This window comes from Anastrepha obliqua, chromosome 4 (genome assembly GCF_027943255.1).
Source record: "Anastrepha obliqua isolate idAnaObli1 chromosome 4, idAnaObli1_1.0, whole genome shotgun sequence".
Taxonomy (NCBI): Eukaryota; Metazoa; Arthropoda; class Insecta; order Diptera; family Tephritidae; genus Anastrepha; species Anastrepha obliqua.
In genome coordinates, this window is record NC_072895.1 from 12,712,462 (window position 1) to 12,727,572 (window position 15,111).

Genomic DNA, 15,111 nt, shown 5'->3' on the forward strand with positions numbered 1-15,111 from the left:
TTTCAACGAATATTTTTACAATAGTCAACAGTTTCGAAAATTTACACATACAAGCTTTTATATTTCGTAAATGTAGGCACAAAAGGGTCAAGTCACAAATTACCGATTTTGACAGCCATAACAAATTATTGTGCAAAAGCTGCAAATATTGTATGTAGCTTTTCATGCATAGAATACGCGTAGTGTTATGCCTTCTATTATTCGCCTTCTTTATTATTCAGCTTTTAATTTAAGCGTCTGGCAACTAAGTGCGCTGAAAGTTGCTGGCGAAAAGTCAGTGTCTCACTTCAAGAAAGCAAAACATCTCGGAAGAAAATTTTATGTAAATATAGTATTGCGCTGGAAGAGTTAACTGAAAGAATTGTGTAAGCATTTAATTATAAACTCGAGTGTAAAGTGCAAGCAAATTCGCAAACTAAAACTTAATTAACGTCAGAGAAGATTGGCGAAATGCCACAAGCTGGGTCAGAAAGTGAAGTTGTTGCTCTGCAACCGCAGTGCGGTGCCGCCCGTTTTGTTTACTAGTATTTTGCTCAAAATTAACAAAAGCGTTGCTTATACAATACATAGACAATTTGTTAAAGTTTTTTGTTTGCTACAGAACTTAAATAATGCAATAAAAAAGGGAGTACTTTCCTGGTAAGCGGTAATTTGACCCTAACTGCGTTCTGGTGACTTGCTTCTGTTGTCCGTATTTGAAATATTAAACTAGACGTGTTAAAATAAAAAAAAGGTTTCATTAAACTTTCTCTATAACAAATGGTTATAAAATTTCCACAATATTAACCAGTCAAGATGGTCTGTGCTTTGAAAAAACTGTTGTGGATTTTGTAAACTAAACCATCGGCTAACAAACGGCCTAATTCTTTTGTCTTATCAAAAAGTAAATATTTGCATATTCACATACTTTGCATATCAAGAAGCTAAAGGCGTTACGCCGAAAATGAATGTCGTTTATATGCGAACAGAAACTTTCCAGTTTACTGAATAAATTGTATAAACAGCAGACTGACTGAGTCATCAAACTTGATTATTATTTTCAAATACCTTATCTTAAACTTTTGTGGTTTAACTTAACTTTTGTAATTTCGAATCGATTAATCTCCATAATATTGATATACGAAATGAAAATGTATGCTTTTGCGACAAAAAGGCTGAGCCAAACCTGGTGGCACGTTTTCCTTCTTAATTGGCATATTAATCCGGCAAAATTGACATTAGGACAAATCTTATAAAACCACTTTTCGAATGCATTTAACACAGTATGATATCTTAGTGGTCTACAATCATCAATATGAAACTCCTATACTTCGAGGTAATAATCAGATGGTATTTGATGTCTTACGCTGATTGCTATTCTTTAACGGGTTCCAGCATTAGATAGGTAGATAGATTTTCGCGAGGTTTTCACTTGGTCTTTTGCGCGCTCTACTCATCACAGAAGCGCTGAGGTACCAGATTCAGTTCCCTTGTTAAACTCAGTATAGAGCTGGGTTGGATTGTATGTATGTGCTTTTTTTCTGGCTGAAGTTGGCCGAGATGCCTTAACCTTCTCTGCGCCATAGCGCTACATTCAAGGAGAAGGTGCATTGGAATCTCATGGGATTGGTCGCAGGAACAGCAAGAATCACTCGACTATATACCGATCATTTGCAGATGGTACGCAGTCTGCAGTAACCTGTAAGAATGTCGGTGAGAATTCTCAGCTTAACCTCGGAGAGGGTTATGAGTTGTTGTTGTTGTTTTGTTGTAGCAGCATAAACATTCCGCATACATGCACAGGGAACGTTGCTAGAGTGACAGTCCTTGGCCGGACATAACTTCGGGTCTTTCCAATAACGTAGAAACGACTGTCATGAGAACGGAGGGTTATGAGTTTTTTAAACCTCTTTCGGTTGTATCCTCCCAATAAAGATTTTGCCTGGTGCAGTCTATAGATTGGTGCCAGTAAACCTCCCTTAGCCCTAGCTCTTCACTCCTAAGCTTCTCATTGATGGTGTGTTGTATCATAGCAAGGAAGGGGTTGGGTCCTATTAATAGCAAGGCCGCATCATTTCTCGCCAATGCATCCGCTACTTCTTTCCCAGTTATACCCCTGTGTTCTGGGACCCAAATTAGCCGATTCTGCGTTTCTAGTAGATTCAGTTTCTCGATACACTCAAGCACCAGTGAGGACTTAATATCACAGGATAATAGATTCTTGAGTGGTGCCGCCTGACTGTCGCTCAGAATGGCAATTCCCTCATTTCGGAAATTTCTTTCTAAGTTTATCTCTGCACATAGACAGATGGTATACATCTCCGCTTCGAAGATGCTTGGAAAACTACCCATCGGCTCAGACCGCTTGATTCTGGGGTCTTCGAGCCATCTGTGTACAGTGCAGGGTTCACTCGTCGAGTTTCCTTTCAAATGCTGGTATACTCCAGTCTAACTTATTGTTCAGTTCAATTCTGAACTTCTTTTCGAATTTGATGACTTTAGTGATATCTATGGGTAGCTGCGTAAGTGGGAGCTGTACTTTACGAATGCATTTCATACAGTAGGAGTAGGTCTACAATCTGAATCGTTATAAAGGGTTTTTCAATTGGCACGAGTCGATTTTGGCGCCCTGTGGCAGCCATTTTATTTTGGTGACATCTGTCAAATCTTTTGTTTATTATTCAGTTGTTTATGCCAAATCATCATGGCAAGTTACACGATAGAACAGCACGTTCAAATGATACAACTTTATTATCAAAATGAGTGTTCATTAACGCAAACGTTTTTCAATTGGCGCGGATCGATTTTGGCGTCCTGTGGCAGCCATTTTGTTTTGGTGACATCTGTCAAATCTTTTATTTGTTGTTCTTATGACCCATATTGAACCATATGGACCTAGAAGACATGTGGTTCCAGCAGGACGGCGCTACCCGCCCTTATTGAAAAACCCTATACTTGCCTACTCTATTCTTGTAAATCCAGCAAAGTCAATAGACCAGTATCTATTTGCAAGTTTTACGAACAGCTGATTAAATTGTTGGCAGAAAAATCATAAAAACTACCTCGTCTTAAATTAAAAAAAAAAACACAATTAAAATGCAAAATAACGAGATTGACATCCGTTGATTTTATTCTGTTCACAATAATTTTTTTTATATTTAATCATCGCTGTCAGATAAAGAGCATTTCATTAGCAATTGCAATTCGAAAATTTTAATTTATGTTTATTTTTACTTTGCGATCAGCTGTTTTTCTCACTTGCAAATTCTTACAAGTAAAAATTTATCAAGTAAAAACTTGCAACTTCCCCTCAAAATGAAATGTCATTTTGCTCTCTCACTTTCCCCAGGTGTGTTTGCGAGTGACATAACGGCTGGTGTTACATTTGAAGTATTTAAACCTAAATAGGCCAAAGTGCAATTTTGCTGCCGAGCATGTTTGTGCATGAGTATATTTTCAGCTAATGAAAAAGTAATGGGTTGATCCCGAGCAAATTGTCAAATTGTGCAAATCTAAAATGGCTATGAAAGGTAGTATTTTTTTTTTAGTCTTTCCTTTCTCTTATTCCTTGCAAACTCTTCAAATCAACTTATTGCCCAAATCAAAACTCAATTTTAGTATTTTACTAATTCAATGCAACACACCTATAATAATAAGCCAATGTTTATCTTCATACGTCAAAGCAGTATTGCGTTATATTTACTCATATGATTTATCAAAAAAGGTCGCTAGCCTAGCAGTCGTTTGTACAGGGTGGGCCAAATACGACCTACTAATGACTAAAGACTACTGCCTAACAGTATGCGCAGTTGTTCCATCTTGTTGAAACCACAAATTAGGATACTGCTCCGCCATTGGCCGCAAAAAGTTTTCAATCAATGTTCTGTAAGAAGCTCCTGAAATCGATTCCGGCGTTTCATCCTCATTTTTTTTTTTTTATTCAGTCTACAAATAATTCTTACAGACTATATTAGACAATTTTTAATTATTAGTTAAAGATTATAAACAATTGTTGCCTAAAATTATATAAACTTAGTCTAAAGTCGAGGCTAGGATAATTGTTGCAGAATCGAATGCATCTCACCATTGGTTCATTGAGGGCATAGTTAGTTCTATACCGTTGATCTACAAATAAACGAACCTGCCTTAAATCATGGTGCTTTGTTTGATATGTAATTAGACTCTGTAACTCACTACAATTTATGTTGAAATTTAAAAGATTATACACGAAGAGAATCGAAAAGTAGATTCGTCTGTCCTCAAGGCTTTGCAGTCCAATCAATTTGCGTCTGCCTATATAACTAGGGAGCCCTTTAGGCCAGCGCAGCTTACACAACGCATATTTGGTAAAGACTTTTTGGACTCTTTCAATCTTATTTATATGACATTGGTAGAATGGGTTCCATATTAGAGAACAATAATCTAGTCGGCTTCGAATTAAGGAGACGTAGAGTGCTTTCAAAGTCAAGGGATCTGAAAAGTCTTCAGTATTGCGTCGTAAAAATCCAATCATAGAAAAAGCTTTAGAGATAATGTAATCAATGTGTTTGGAGAACGTAAGTCCTGAATCGAAGATTATGCCCAAGTCTTTGATTTCCTCTTTTCTACTAAGTATAATATTGTTCAAAGAGTAATTATAGATGAATGGATTAGGTTTCTTCCTGTATGAAACCATGCAGCATTTGTCGGTATTCAAGTGTAGGTGGTTCATGGTACACCAATCTTGAAGATGTTTGAGATCCTTTTGAAGATTGGAACAATCTTCAATACAGCTGATTTGTAAAAATAACTTTACATCATCTGCAAACATTAAGCATTTTACATATTGAAATATTTCAGGTAAGTCGTTTATGAATATTAAGAAAAGAATTGGCCCACAGTGAGTCCCTTGGGGTATTCCAGACCAAGCATTAATTAATAATGTAGATTTAGACGATGCTATTTTAACGAATAATTTCCTTCCCGAAAGGTAGCTTAAAAAGAATTTTAAAAGTGTTCCCTTAATACCGCATGCACTCAGCTTCTTAATGAGGATAGAATGGTCGACTTTATCGAATGCCTTTGAGAAGTCCGTGTAAACTACATCTAGTTGTGCGCGATTTACAAAAGCGTTAATAATATTGTTTGTGACTAGTGCCAAATTAGTACAAGTGGATTTTAAGGGGACAAAGCCATGCTGGTACTCGCAGATAAGATCACTAATACGACTTAACATTTTAACTTTGAGAATATAATCGAATATTTCGAAATGGTGCTTTGTTTAACTATTGGGCGATAGTTGCATACGTCATTTCGGCTTCCTGACTTATAAATTGGCGTGATTGAGCATCCAATCATCTAAGAAAATCGATTTGTTTAGACAGTTTTTAGTAGGTCTTATTTGGTCCACCCTGTATATGTTTGTACATTCATACATATAATATATGAAAATATCCTATAATGTGACAGAACAAGTCAATAAAAATGATGAAATACTTGCAAACAACAAGGACTTACATACACACTTGCATGCATACATATACATACTACATACATACAACTTACACTGCTTAGTCGATAGTTACAGGTATTCAGTTAGCGTATATAGATATGCAGTAGGTCATATAATACTCGTATCAAACATCCCGAATTTTGCTACTTCTGCCGCTTTTTCGCGTTCCGAACTCCCGGGCTTGGGTACCAATACCCATTGGGCAATAGTAAAATTGTATCTTATTTTTGGAATACTAATTAATAACGAGTATGATGGCATTACTTTATTTACTTTGTTATGAAAATCAATGTCCAATTTGATGTATAGTAAATATTTTCTTACATACATTTAAGCGGTTCTGGGAAAATGATGAAAATTATTTGATAGTTAATTTTCATGTATTAATTCCTTATCTTATATCAACTCTCGAATAAACCAATTTGTAAATATTTACGTTATGGTTAGCATGTGTGGGTATTACAATCGGTAGTATGTGCTTAGTATTATATGAAGATAGGCTGCCGTAGCCGTATGAGTTGGTGCGTGTCTACCATTCGGAAGACCGTAGGTTCGAATCTCCGTGCTTGAAACAGCAAAATAATAGGAAAAGTTAGGTTAGTTATAAAAGCGGTCGCCCCTTGGCAGGCTATGGCAGACCTCCGAGTGTATTTCTGCCATGATGAAGAAGCTCCTCATAAAAACCATTTGCCGTTCGGAGTCAGTTTAAAACTGTAGGTTCCTTCATTTGTGGGACAAAATCAAGACGCACGCCACAAATAGGAGGAGAAGCTCAGTCAAACGACTTACCGAAGTATACGAGGTAATTATTTATTTTTTAGTTTATGTAGCATCATCAACCACCTATTCAGAATGCAGTCGAATGGATATTCGTTAAATGTGTTGCGTATGTTAAGGAAACGGTCATAGACTGCCGAAGTGTTAACCATTTGGCATACACCCGTACTCCCATCCCAATCTATCCGTAGTAGGTCATCACTATCGCTACAATGAAGATAGCAAAATATTTGCAGGGGCAATCGCCATCTCTGCATTACACTTCGTCCGTCTTTCGTCAGCCCCTTCGGAGGTAGCTAACTACATGCAGGGGGATAGTAACTATAATATTAAGAATTAGGAATGGAATTTAAATGTGCTTAAATTATATAAATTTGCATTTAATTTATTTTCTATTACTTTCTCATATTTCATTAGTTTTTTTAAAGAAATACTTTTGAAAGCCCTTTCTTTTGGCTGCGCTATTATACAAAAGTATAGAAAAAAAAAAAAAATAGTTTTTTGCGCTAACAAATGCCTATTGACGAAATCGCCGCGCAAAATATAAAGTTTTTCGAAATGTTTTTCATCTCCAATTTCCGGGTCATGACAGATAAAATTTCTTTGTTCTCGTGAGAGGATTCGCAAATAAAGATGCCATTAATTTAAGAAAAGTTGATGAAATAAGAAAAAACAACTCTTATCCTTGAACGACATCCACGTTGTCCACAAAATTATAATGTTCCTGCTTCACTGATCAGTCAAGAATTGAAAAATGTGCAAAGAACAACGTGCGAAGTGTGAAGTAAAAGTTTTCCTTTTTTTTGTTTTGAGTTCTTCTTCGCTTGTCCAAATACAAATTTTAAAATAAATCGCAGAAATGGACTTAAACAAGACAGGCAAAAGCAGTGCATTTGTTTCGCTATCTACAATGTAACGCTGCGGTGGCGATTGACCCCAGCTAACACTAAATGCTATTTACAAATAGACAATAGCCACCTCTGCTACCGGGAGATGGTTAAATCACAACTATTTGCCCTGGGCATCTTTTTGTTTATCCTAACTTCCCGTGCTGCTCTCACTAGGAGAATTCTTTTGTTTTAACTAAAGAGCGCCCCGTAATTACTTTGACTTCGACTGGGGTATTTGGCGAGAATAATTAAGCTGTCACTTTTGTGTTAAGTAAAGGGGTTTCCAATAAGAGGTGTTATTTTGATAAAATATCATTGATTTCTTTGCACGTGGCACGTAGCGCCGTCTTGTTGAAAATAAACGTTGTCCGGATCCAATTCCGTTCATAAAAAATTGTTAATCATCTCGCGATAGCGCAATCCATTCACCGTAACTGTCGCTCCAGCTTTATTTTCGAAAAAGTAAGGTCGAATGACTCCGCCGGACTGTAAACCGCACCAAACAGTCACACGTTGAGGATAGATAATAACTCTTGGATTTCCTGAGCCCCAGATCCGACAAATTTGCTTGTTGACTAAGCCACCGAGGTGGAAATGAGCCTCATCACTCAAGATGATTTTTCGATTTCGAATTCCGGATCATTTTCATGCATTTCAATGACCCAATCAGAAACCCACGACGTTGTTGATTATCGGCCGGCTTGATCTCTTGTGTTAACTGGACTTTATAAACCTTAAGACCCAAGTCTTTATGCAAAATACGGTATAATGACGTTTGTGGAATGCCACAAATTCCAAAGAACGACGAGGAATGAACAAACCTGGGTTTTCGTAAACACTTTCGGCTACAACACCAATATTTTCGGCTGCTCGGCTGTTCTTGAGCGACGTGCAGGGGTTTTAATCTTCACATCACTAACTTATCCCAACAGCTCGAATTTTTTCCACCAATTTCTGTATTGCGGTCCGACAAGGTGCTGCACGATGACCCAAAAATGTTCGAGTTTTACGCACCATCTCTGCCAAATTTTCACCATTTTTATAGTGAATTTTAATCACTTCAATGCGTTGTTTAAGCGTGTATCGTTCCATTTTTATTAATGGCGTAGTTTCTACTTGTCAAATATCAAAAAATGACAGCTTAAAAAGTGACATCTACCGAAATAGCGGGCTATTCAAAATAACACCTGTTATTGGAAAACCCTCTACTTCTAAAATAAAAGCAACAAATTTAATTATCCGATTTCAGATAAAAAAAAAATTATAAATTCTTGTATTTCCTGGAAGACGAGAAAATAGCGATAAACAGCAACTGCTTTGTAAACTCATACCAAGAAATACATAAATATTTGCAGTGTAGAAGTCGAAGGCAATTAGTTGATCAAAAAATTGTGTTATCAAGTCTCGCCTGTGATTAGAAAAGTATTTATAATTAAAATATTTGATTTATGTGCTGTATTTTATTATTGAATTTATAATTCTTTCAAATAACGTGTTCCTACTTACAAACGGGAAAACAATTGGCTTCATTATCACCAAAAAGCAAAGGAGGAAATAAATTTTGGTTCGGCAATTGCTGCAATAGTAGGTTGAATTTATCAAATACTCGTAGTCAGCCTATCAAGCCAGCTGCCACAAATCTTTAATTAAATTATAAAAAATTTCCATATAATACACCCACAATGTGTTACCCTACTAAGGAGTATGAAGCTTGCATACCTACATACACAAAATCTATACCTACATTTAAATTTCTACTAGAAAAGTGCAAACAAATTCTATCTTTAACGTCAGTGCGTTCCATCTGCTACCCCGTCTCCGACAATTTAATTAATCACGCTTCATTGTTCAATGTCCATACAGGTGCAAAGTAAATGTGCCTACCTACAGTGGCCAACATAAAAATCCGGACACAAAAAAAATTTCAATTTTTTTCGCAGTTCTTTGGGGTAGATAATTTGAAAATGAATACGCAAATTATAAATATTTTGCATTTTCAATACATAATTACAAGAAATATCAGATTTTAAATTTGAGCTAAAAACCATTGCTTTAATATTTTGTTGCCTCCTGTTCAAGCGAGTTGCGCTAAATTTTCTTCTCGCCTATAACAGGCTTTTTCTCTAGGTTGTTGTTGTGAAAGACTTGCTGGAGGAGCTGGTGAGAGGGGGCTGCAGGGTAATTGCCGTGACACTAATTGTTAGAGGAAAATTTGTGGATACTCTGTACAATTTGATACTGGGATATCTGAACGTAGTTGTTAGATAGGCAATGAATTGCCGCCTGTCGGTGAATCCTCTCAAGACGTGCCTCGACCTATTTACGATGAAATATAAAATACCCAGAACTTAACTTCCCTCACTAGGGGGTGCTCCGCCGATGCTTTCTGACAGGGTGAAGTACCTAAGTATCATCCTTGACAGTAAGCTTACATGGAATCCCAATATTGAGGAAAGAGTGAAGAAGGCAAGAATCGTCTTGTATGGGTGCAACGGCGCAATTGGTAAAAGGTGGAGCCTTTCGCCTGGCTATATAATACCATTGTAAAGCCTATTCTCGTTCTATGGAGTCACAGTCTGGTGGAACTTACTAGAGAGGACGACATTGGCGAAGAAGCTGGAGAGAGTTCAGAGATCGGCACTCATTCGAATCAGTGGGGCGCTTCGAACGACTCCTATTCTGGCACTCAAAGCAATGTTAAATGTGGTACTCGTAGACATCGCAGGCAGAATTGCCGCTGCACGTACTGCAATCAGACCGAGGGGTTCGGGCTAGAGACTCAACCTCACTTATGTGCACTCAAGCATCCTTAGAAATTTAGATTTCATCCCCCTGTCAATGGATCATTGTATACTCTCGCTTAGTCCAACCGGAACTTTCTCCACTCATACTCCATCAAGGGAAGAGTGGACGGGGGCTACACTTGGGGACAGGGGCTGGTGGACTTATTCACGGATGGATCAAAATTGAAAAGCAAGGTTAGCGGAGGAGTTTTTTTGCGAGGAGCTCCCCATCAGACTCAAATTCAGGCTCCCGGACCGTTGCAGTGTGTTCCGGGCAGAGGTAGGCGCAATCAAGGAGGCAGCTGATTGGCTGCTCACATGCGTACTAACAGGCAAGAAAGTAAATATTTACTCCGACAGCCAAGTGGCAATGAGAGCCCCCGGGTCAATGACGGTGCATTTGAAACTGGTCACGGAATGCCTGGCCTCACTTTCGACTGCGTCCGAACTCTTTGACATAAGCTTCATCTGGGGACCTGGTCACAGCGACATTGCGGGGAACTGTGAGGCGGATGAGCTGGCCAGACAAGTGTACAAACTTGTAAGGTCGCGAAGTCCTTCTGGCCACGTGGATCGGGGGCGCTCGGGTGAGCTTTTTAGGTTGACAAAATCTCAGCTCTCGAATCTCATGGGTGTTCTCACAAGACACTATGCGTGAGGAATGCATGCTGTGAGACTTGGAATTATCTCGAGTCTTTTTTGCGTCAGATGTATAGAGGATGAGGTGGAATCATCTCAGTACCTTCTCTTTAGTTGGCCTGCTCTGGCGGTGTTAAGATCTAGACATCTTGGCTCTTACTTCTTTGCTACGCCTGCTGATATAGGTGGCGCTGACGCAAGCGCAGAACAGTGATCGTTCATAACACACACTCTAAACTCATCCTCCTAACCATTCCTTCACCAACTCTCTTCGCTCCCTCCTTTCCTCCCATCGGTTTTCTCTTTTCTCTAGTTTGCTTTCTCAGCACAGATTAGCCAGGAAGCTAATTCACGGCAAATGGGGGAAGCAGTGGCTGTCCAAACAAATCAGCGTGCATACCAAACTTTAAATCTGTAATTAAAATGTTAAGTCTGCTCTTCCCTACTTTTGTGAAACATGGCGTCTAACAGCAGAAACCGTTCAAAAGCTGCAAGTGTTTGTAAAACGTAGCCTGAGGTAAATCCTGCGCATTTGGTGGCGAAACCATTAGATATCGAACGCCGACTTACACTGACAATGCCAACAAAAACCACTCGCGCAAGAAATCCGAGAGCGCAAATGGAGGTGGTTCGGCCATACACTACGCAAGGAAGGCACGAAGATCAGCAGGCAAGCACTAGTCTGGAATCCTCAAGGTCAGTGGAACTGAGGTAGATATAGGAGCTCATGGCGCCATTGCATTAAAAGTGAAATAAAAGCTGTGAAAAAGAATTGACGTAGCAACAAGTAAAAGCAAAAGTGGGGAACAGAACGGAGAGGAAAAACTTTGCTTTGACCTTATACTTCGCAACAGAGCTCGAGGAACTATGTGGATGATGACAAACGAAGTCACACTGGAGCGGTTGTGGTTGTTGGAACAGCTTAAAAATTCGCAAAAAATGTTTGAGCAATTTTGTTGGAGTAGCAATCTTATGTCAGATATGAATCGAGGTCGTTCCGTCGTAACGTATAACCGACAGGAGTGGGAACAAAGCTCAGGTAACAATCCTGTTTTCATCGGTTGTCCCTCTCTTCCTAAAGTAATCAAGTCTTATTTAGCTTATTCCCATAAAAGAGGGACTAGCGGCAATAAAAACGAGAGTATTATCCACAAGTCTTCATATACTCGGACAGTCAAGCAGCAATAGAAGCGCTAGAATCTAAAACACACTCGTCAAAAACGGTCATAGAATGTTTTAAACTTCTAAATGGCGTATCTAAATACTATAAAGTACACCTTCTTTGGGTGCCAGGCTATAGGAATTTAGCAGGGAAGTGTTAGACAGATGAACTTGCTCGAATCGGTACAACGCTCGACCTCCAAGTGAATAAGACGGTGATACCCATCCCTATAGCCACTTGTAAACTACTGATAGATAGGGAAACTATCAACAAAGTAAATACAAGTTGGCAAAATCTCACAATATGCTAACGAAGCAGACAGATATGACCGAAATGGAGCAGCAGTCGATCAAAAAGCTTGTTAAGATTTAACAGAGAAGCTATAAGAAAAATGATAGGGGTATTAACTGGTCATTGTTTAATAGGCAGCCACGCTAGAAGATTACAGCTCCCGTACTTTGATTTCAGTAGAAGCTGTCTTAATACAGAAGAAAAGGAAACAGTCAGACACCTCTTATGTGAGTGTGAAAGCTTAGCTACAAGGAGGCTCCGCACTCTTGATACGGCATTTCTAACTGATGAAGCGGACATAGCGCATCTAAAACTAACAAAGCTTTGCTCGTTTATTAAAGCTCCCGCATGTTTTGTAAAGGAACCCATAGGGTAAGGATAAATTCTAGTGGTATCACAATGGAACTACGAAAGGCCTAATTGTGTCATTGTGACAGCCACCCCACCTACCTACTTACCTAGCTTTTTAAGGGCCTTTATGTGTTTACTTCATTAGGTCAGCGGTCCAACACCATTTGGCTAAGTCTTGTCTAACTTTATTTCACATACCCCGTCACTATAGCGCACACCGGATTTTCGATGTCGTTTCTCCCTTATAAACGTCGTTTTGTCGGAATCCGAAAGTCTAAACTGGAACTCGAACTCCGAAAAACTTGTAGTCCAATTTTGATGCTGTTTGGTGCGGCACCTTTCGCTATCATAGATGACGTTTTATCAGAACGTCAAGCGGATATGTTTAAGAAGGAATTTTTTTCACATCTTTTTCACATTTCATCACACCAAAGTATGCCAGCTCACTACTTGCACGGATTTATCTGAAACCTGCTGTATATACCATATTTTGATACGCAAGTAAACCTATCGATTTTCTCGTTCGAACGCAAAAGGCAGTTTTCAAAGTTATAAAAATTACACTGGTTTACAGCCAAAATGCACCAGAGACGCCGTTATGAAATTCCTATGTAAAATCACCGTCTGATTCCGAAAATCAAGGTTATTTTTTATTCTATGGTAACGTTTTTGAGATATTTACGAATTACCGTTATTTCAAAAAAAAAAAAAATTCGGCTCACTTAATCATATATATCTCGAAAACGAATTGAGCGATTCCAAAACCGTTGAAAGCTTTTAAAAGGTAATAAAATTTGCTATAAACTGTGTGTAAAACACTTTTTGCTAGGCCCTGCAGATTTAAAGATAACGAGCTATCATAACGGATTTTTTTAATTTTTTTTGTAAAAATATAAAAAAATTTGTACTTTGAGAGAAAGGATCTCGAAAACTTTTTACTTTTTCGTATATTTTTTGTTTTCACTCTAAGCTCCGTTTTATTACAAAAAAAATAAACTTTGATTAAACAAAATCGATGAACTAATACAAAAGTTACAAGCATTCAAGTAAATATATCCATTTAATACTTAAGTACCCTACAAATAATACCATATGTACATATGATTCTGTCTTAACTCTATGATCTTATTTTATAATTGAAAAAGTTATGTGTCTTGTTTTGACGCTTATTTATAGAAGGATCGGTTTCTCTTATGAGAAACCAACAGTAATCACCCATCATAGCGACATCCCAGAATCCTTGATACCTACTTTCAATCATTTGCATTTGCTGGTGAAACCTTTCGCCATGCTCATCACTTTCGTCGCCAAGATTTTGCGGGAAAAAATTTAAATGGGAGTGCAGAAAATGAATTTTTAAAGACATATTTACTCCTGAAAGAAAATTAAAAAGGGAATTAGATAAATACATAAGTGACACATTAGCATATAATTTTCTTAGGCTGGATTAATCTTCCAATTCAGAACAAATTTTGGTGGTTCTTGTTTGTTCGGAGCAGGGCAATAAATTCAGATTAAGGGCTATATGTTCTCATGTAAATTTAAAAATTTGCTTTCAAACTTTTTGTTTAGTTTTAAAGTTAACTGAGAAAATGGTCTTATATGTGTTTTTTATTTACCCATTTCCGCATAGTTTTTGATTAAATCGTTTACTATCAGCTCGAAGTTAGGACTTTTGTGTTTGCCTAAAAAAGAAGTAACGACCTTTTCAAAAGAGTCCCACGCCGCTGCCTCCACTGGTGACAATAATTCTTTGAAATGGGTATTGGCCATTATTTTCCTTATTTGCGGCCCCACAAAAATCCCTTCCTTTATTTTTGCTTCTGAAATCTGTGGAAAGATTGTTTTCAAATAATGAAAAGCTTCGCCTTCTTTGTCCAAAGCCTTGACAAAGTTTTTGATAAGGCCGAGCTTGATGTGGAGCGGAGGTAGAATTATTTTTTCCTTCTTTATAAGTGGTGAGTATTTTATGTTATCCACCCCAACTTGAAACTCGATTCGTTCTGGCCAATCCTTTATGATGTAGTGGTCTTGACGTGCCCGGCTATCCCATTTGCATAGAAAGCAACAGTATTTTGTGTATCCAGATTGTAGACCACATAGCATTCCAACGACTTTTAGATCGGCACATATTTTCCAATCATGTTCTTCGTATTTAATTAATTTAAGCAATTTTTGCATTGTCTCATATGTTTCCTTCGTATTTACTGCATGCGCGATCGGGATAGATGGCTTTTGGTTGCCAATATGCAATAATACGGCCTTTAAACTTAATTTATTGGCGTCTATGAACAATCGCCACTCTTTTGAATCATATGGTTCACCAAACTGTTTAAATAGACCAGCAATGTTTTTGCAATAACAAATACTGTCCTTCTTCGTATAGTACTGGGAGAATTGTTCGTGACGAGTCCTATAATATGTTACCTTAACATCGGATGAAACAAATTTAAATTGTTGCATACGAGAGGCGTGTAGTTCGGCCTTTTCTTTTGACAATTCCAAATCCCTTATCCAATCATTGAGTTGTGCTTGTGACAAAGGGTTTCTTTCGTTTTCCGTTTGCAATTCAGTACAACATGATGCCGCGTAATCAGATACTGCTGTTGACAATGAAACTGGAGCCGGAACTAAAGTTAAATTTGATGCTGGCAATCTAGCTTCCGTTGAATTTAGTTCTGGTAATGACACTGTAGATACGCTCGCATAGGTTACTTTTCTTGACTTTCCAACCCCAAATACTTTTGT

The 15,111-nt window shown here is 38.0% G+C and overlaps 1 protein-coding gene across 3 annotated transcripts in view; it reads left to right on the forward strand.

Annotated features, from left to right (window-relative positions):
- Positions 1-243: 243 nt before the first annotated feature.
- Positions 244-15,111, forward strand: part of LOC129244579 (solute carrier family 35 member F5) — a 34,382-nt gene continuing 19,514 nt past the window's right edge. For 2 of the 3 annotated variants that reach the window (XM_054882293.1, XM_054882291.1), the window contains exon 1: positions 244-365. The gene's annotated coding sequence lies outside the window, so the exon portion shown is untranslated. The other variant, XM_054882294.1, reaches the window with a different exon arrangement.